The following is a 6,000-nucleotide window of genomic DNA, read 5'->3' on the forward strand; positions in this document are numbered from 1 at the left end:
ACTCCTTTAAGAATCAAATGACACATAAAATTAAATATCTCCAGATTTTAAATACTTGCTTAAATATTTTTCATTTACATAATTTTTTTTAAGTACTCACAGAGTTTTGACTATATGTATAAGATGTTTTATCCTTAAAAAGAAAGGAGTAAGTGAAATGACTTTAAAAATCTGTTTTTGGCACTTTTGCAATCATCATCATTGTGTTGAAAGGTTAACTTCATTTTACTAAGCTTCATTTGCACTATTTGAATTATTCAGACTTTTTTTTAACAAGGGAGACACCACTTATCAAGGCCTGAAAACTACTCAAAGATAACGGTTAATGAGTGTAAAATGGTTAGTGAGACAACAGCAGAGTAATTGTTTGTGGTGGAAATTAGATGGTGGAATTAGAATGATTAATTTAAGGTGACGGCTCAACAAGAACTTGTTTACATTGGACTAGAAGACTACCAGATTGTAGTCAGTGGGAAGGTAAGCCTGCAATACAGAGTTCCACAGGTAGGCAGTTCTAGAAAAGAAGCTGTTCATGGAATTTGTGATGAGCACAGCTAGAGAGTGGAGGGAAAATTGTTGACTGTAGTTGTAGCTAGATGAGTGCTTGTTGTGAATTTTGCAGTTTGCTGCTAATGTAATCAACCTTCTATACCAACTTTGTATATTGCATAATCATGTTCATACACCAGTTTCTGTCAGATCACCGAAGTTAAGCACCATGGAGCCTGGGCAGTAGTAAAATAGGTGACCATTTGGAAATTCCAGGCGCCATATATACTCTCCGTTTATCTTGGCATTGTTTCCAGTCAGTCTTGGGCCTCTTCTTGCCACTGGACCTAAGAGGTGTGGTTAAAGATTGGGCAACCCTTGCCTCACAATTACACTTGTAAGCTATTCTTACAAGGGTGTCCATTGTCTCATGAGACTGAATGGAGGCATCACATCGAACCAACTTTCTTCAAGTAAGTTTTATTAAACTGATAGTCCTGTGCAAGGGATTGCAAGGAAGTAAGTGACTGTCTTTTAGTGGTTGAAGGTTCAATCCTCAGTACAGAATATAATAAAAATAACTCAAGATTTTTATCCGGTTATAGTTGGAAGAACAAAAATAATTTACACTAGTGAAAAAGGTTCAGTTCAATATTGCATAGAAATTCCAAAGTTCAGCAAGATAGACCGGAATGTTGTATATTTTTTTACCATTTTATGTTGATGCATGTGTATATTCTTTGAATAAAAAATTTTACTTACTGTTTAGACAGCGTATTTTAGAAGAGAGAATTTCAAGGAACTTCCATTTTAACTCCAAATGTCAGAAAAGCACCTATAAAAAAAAAAAAGATAAATGTAATAAATATCATTCTCACAAGATTAATCTATAAAGAATTTCTTTCATTAGGAAATCTTTAACACTATTTCATTTACAGAGTCCTGGATGAGGATTAATCAAGTATAGCAGTCCATTGTCAATATGTTGAAACAAGTGACAACCAGTCAGTGAACACCATAGTTATGAATTCTGCATCCTGCTACACTGTTCGGAGTTAGCCATCGAACCATTTCCTCCAGCTCCAAAATAGAATTGGAAAAAAGCGGTGTAGTGGTTAACTCAAAACATGGCCAAGAATACTGCAGTAGGATGCAGACAAGAGTATGTTTTTTTTTTTTTTTTTTTTTTTTTTTACAAAGGCATCACCACATTATCAAGGCCCAGAGGCCACTCAAGGATAAGGGTTAAAGAGTGTACAGTAGAAGTTGGTCAATATAGTAATACTTAGTAATGAAAATTTGGTAAATTTAATAACTTATATGGAACGGCTCATCAAGAATTTATTTACCTTAGACTTGAACACAACCATATTGTAGTCAGCCGGAAAGCAGGAAAACGGAAGACAATTCCACAGGCGTGCAGTTCTAAGAAAGAAGCTTTGTTCATGGAATCTATGTTTAGGTTTAGGCACAGATAAAGAGTGGGGGAAATTATTGATAGTGTTTACAGCTAGACGAGTGTTTCTTGTGAAAGTTTGGCGAGAGGGGACCATAGATTGAAGCTCAGTTGAACACTTTCCATGAAAATAACGATACATCAGAGACAAACTCGCAACATCTCTTCTGTGAGATAGAGGTTGTAAGGAGGAGAAAAGGACATCTCCTACGAGGCTACGAAGTCTATTTTGAACTCTATCAAGGCAGGACAAGTCCTTTCTAGCAGATCCTGCCCAGATGTGGCAACAGTATTCCATCCTTGGACGTACCTGGCTCTTATATAGATAGAGAATAGCATCAGCAGTGAGATATCTACAGGATCGATAGAAAGATCCCACCATTTTTCCAGCGGCCTTGGCAACAGATTTGATATACGTGTTCCATTTAAGATCAGGAGTAATGGTCAAGCCCAGAAGCTTGTCAAAACTTGAGGCCTCCTGAAGACGAGAGCCATTCATTTCAATTGATGACAAATGTGGATTAAAATGATGATGTAAAGAGAGAAGCTTGGTTTTAGATGCATTAAAAGTAACCAGCCACTCCTTTCCCCATTGTACTACATGCTCAAGATCAGAGGAGAGAGAATTGGAGAGTACTTGCTCGTTTACTGTCTTAGATGTGGTACCATAAATGGTAGTGTCGTCAGCATAAATGTCTACAAATGATGTAAGGATATGATTTGGAAGATCATTAATGTAGATCAGGAAAAGAGTTGGGCCCAGGATGGATCCCTGAGGGACACCGGCATTAATACTGTGAGCTTCTGATTTTTTCCCCTCAACTACTACTCTTATGAACCTATCAGAAAGAAATGATTTAATAATTGAGAAGACTTTTCCAGCTATACCATAGCTAGCGATCTTATGAAGTAAACCTTTATGCCATACCCTATCAAAGGCTTTAGATATGTCAAGAGCAATTGCCCTAGAAAGATTGCCACCGTCGAGAGATTTGCTAATCCTATGCGATATAACTGTAAGGACATCTGCTGTAGATCTAGCAGAACGGAAACCATATTGAGTGTCACTAAGAAGGTTATTTTTGTTGAGATGTTTGATTACTTCTGTATTTAACACAGATTCTAGCAACTTACTCATGACGCACAGGAGACTTATTGGCCTGTACTGAGAGGGGGATGAGCGATCACCTGAATTCTTAAATACAGGGCATACTGATGAGATTTTCCAGGGAGATGGGAAACTATTCTCCTTAAGACAACGTTTAAACAGTTTTGTAAGTATGGGCGCTAGTTCAGGTTGAAGTTTTTTGAGTACTATAATTGGAATACCATCAGGGCCAGTTGCTTTACTGGAATCAAGGTTTTTGATTAGCTTGGCAACATCACGTACAGATATACGTATATCACATAGCGTGTTTTCTGATACAGGAGGAAATATTGGGGGTTGGCGGTCTTGGTCGCAAAGGGTAGAATTAGCTGCAAAGTTCTTGACAAAAAGTTTGGCTTTGTCTGATGCTGACGAGATTACCTCAGGTCCATTGATAATAGTTGGGATGGAGCACACGCTTCTGTTCAGGATTCTGTTTGCTATTTGCCAAAACTGGTGGGAACCAAGCCGCTGCTCAGCTACTTTGGACTTAACAGATTGAGCATACAACTCTCTTGCGTTCCTTATTACTTTATTATGTTATAATAGTGTTGCAACTTCACATGGTCATTTATCAAATCTTAAGGAATTCTTTGATATCAGCAATGTATCTTTGGAAAGCCTATCATATTTGGTAAAACATCTAGATTTGAAAATTGTTAGACCCTTCTAAGCATCTCTATAAGAGTATATCGATTGGTGTCACACTATTTTGAAATATTATTTTTAGAAATGTGGATGCATCTCTGTTAGATTTTCTGTCTGTCAAGCTAAGTTTGAAATAATATTGTTATCACTAAACATGCAGATTAAAAGATGTAAGATCAAATTCCTACAATTTGGCTCATATTGTTAGTATCATTTGAATAGATTTTACATGGTTTCTATTTATCTTTTTTATTCTTTCGTAAGACATTTATTTACAAGCTGAAGTTCTGAAATTCACAAATCACTTTGAATATAAAAACTTGATAGACAAGACAGGTATGGACTGGAGTTTATATTTACTGAACATTGTTAGAATGTAGGAAGGATTGCAATTTATCAACAATTTCATGGGTGGTATTTTTTATGTGGGGGTAAGAGAGGGTCACCATGTCTTATCTGTATAGAACTTGGAATATATTTCTCATGTAATATCACTAATATTGACGATTTTGTATCTATCTTTCAATATTCAATTTAGGAAGAGGATACTCTATTATGCAACCATCCTCCTCTAGTTGCTTTTTTTTTTCTAGCATGTATAATTAAAAGTTAAAATCACTATATAATTTAATTTTTTATAATACTTTAAAAAAGTAAATAAAAATTTATTTACTTAAAGTTAGTTCAATAATAGACAAAAATATAAACATAATACATAAAATATGTACAAAACACAAAGATTCCTTTTTCTCACTATGAAATTATAACTAGTCATTTTGGGATTATGTGTTTCATTCTGAACAAAAGGCAGCAAAGTGATTTTGTAAGTAAACTAAAAGAATGTAACAAAACCTAGAGAATGGAATGCAAACAGTGTACCTCCAGGGCGCTAATAAAAGGTTGGATTCAAGATTTCATGACGATTACAAATTTTGACACATGAAGACGATCAGAGGGCAACATTTAATGACAACCAAGAAACAAGTCAGAAAATTGTAAATCATGAAATTTCTTATCAAAATACAGACCATTTTCTTTTATTTAAAAAACTGATATCATAGCAATCAGTAAATACACAATTAAATGATCAGTTTTATTCTTTTCAAAAGACAATTAACCACATTTATAGCAAACTGAATTTGTTTTATTCTGCTATTAATTTAGTCCACTCAGTAATAACAAATATTGTAATCTTGTTCATAGATTTTATGTAAAAATACAAAATTTTAATACATAGATTAACCTTTAATTTGATGTACATTACAAATAAAATGTTTATATTTAAATTTGTCACAATAGAAATGCATCATGTATTCATTTCTATAGGGATAAATGCAAACTTGTGCATAAAAAGTTTTTATATTAGTGTTGGGACGATTTTTGGAATCAGAACCTTTTTGGGAAAAAAATATGCCTATTTTCGATGCCAAAAAACGATTCTTTTAATTATTCAATTGATTTTGTTTTAAACAAAATCTTTCACTGCTGGTAGTAATAACAAAATAAATATTTACTGATTTTAAACAACCAGTAAACCTAAAATCACCCCCAAAAGTGTTTTTACCTTTGAGAATTTAACATGTGTTTTTACGGTAATTGGAAAAAATGTTATAGTTAAATATATTTATAAAGAATCGGAATCCCTCCTTAAATAAGAAAAGAATCTAGGTTGTCTTCAACAATCGTACATCTAAACAATGATATAAATGCAGGTGTGCCCAAGGGGTCGATCCCTGGACCTTTATTATTTCTATATATATTTATAAATGATCTCCCTAATAAAATTGTCTCTGAGATGGGTATATTTGCTGATGACACCACACTATAACAGGCACAAGAAAATAAATGAACACGTCTAAGGAAATGGCAGAAATACTAGAGGAAGACCTCCAATCTGTAGTAGGATGGGGACAAAAAATGGATGATTACATTCAATGCTGTCAAGTCAAAGCTTGTTCTAAATAATTACAAGAAACCTTCTCAACCACCAATAGCTATGGCTAAAGATACATTATCTGAAATTACTTCTTTCAAACTCCTTGGTTTAACATTCAAAAGGAACATGAGTTGGAACAGATACATTAAGAGCATTGCCAAGGCAGCAGCATGGAAGGCGAGCTCTCTCTACTGTACTAGGAAGTTATTTATGCCTGAAAGTATCTTGTATGTCTACAAGGCCACTATTTGCCCAAGTATGGAGTATTGTTCTCAGATTTTGGCTAGTGCATCTGCTACTAGTCTCTTGCTCCTGGACAGGGTT

The 6,000-nt window shown here is 34.5% G+C and overlaps 1 protein-coding gene across 22 annotated transcripts in view; it reads right to left on the reverse strand.

The window, feature by feature from the left end:
• Positions 1 to 6,000, reverse strand: part of LOC145260458 (plasma membrane calcium-transporting ATPase 2-like) — a 567,808-nt gene that overhangs the window by 356,947 nt on the left and 204,861 nt on the right. For 17 of the 22 annotated variants that reach the window (XM_080118538.1, XM_080118534.1, XM_080118531.1 and 14 more), the window contains one exon: positions 1,252 to 1,324. The exons of the other annotated variants lie outside the window; for them this stretch is intronic. The gene's annotated coding sequence lies outside the window, so the exon portion shown is untranslated. The remainder of the gene's footprint in view (positions 1 to 1,251; positions 1,325 to 6,000) is intronic. 22 annotated transcript variants of the gene reach the window in all.

The sequence above is a fragment of the Euprymna scolopes genome, chromosome 36 (assembly GCF_053919585.1).
Source record: "Euprymna scolopes isolate OS-2025 chromosome 36, ASM5391958v1, whole genome shotgun sequence".
NCBI classification, from domain to species: domain Eukaryota; kingdom Metazoa; phylum Mollusca; class Cephalopoda; order Sepiida; family Sepiolidae; genus Euprymna; species Euprymna scolopes.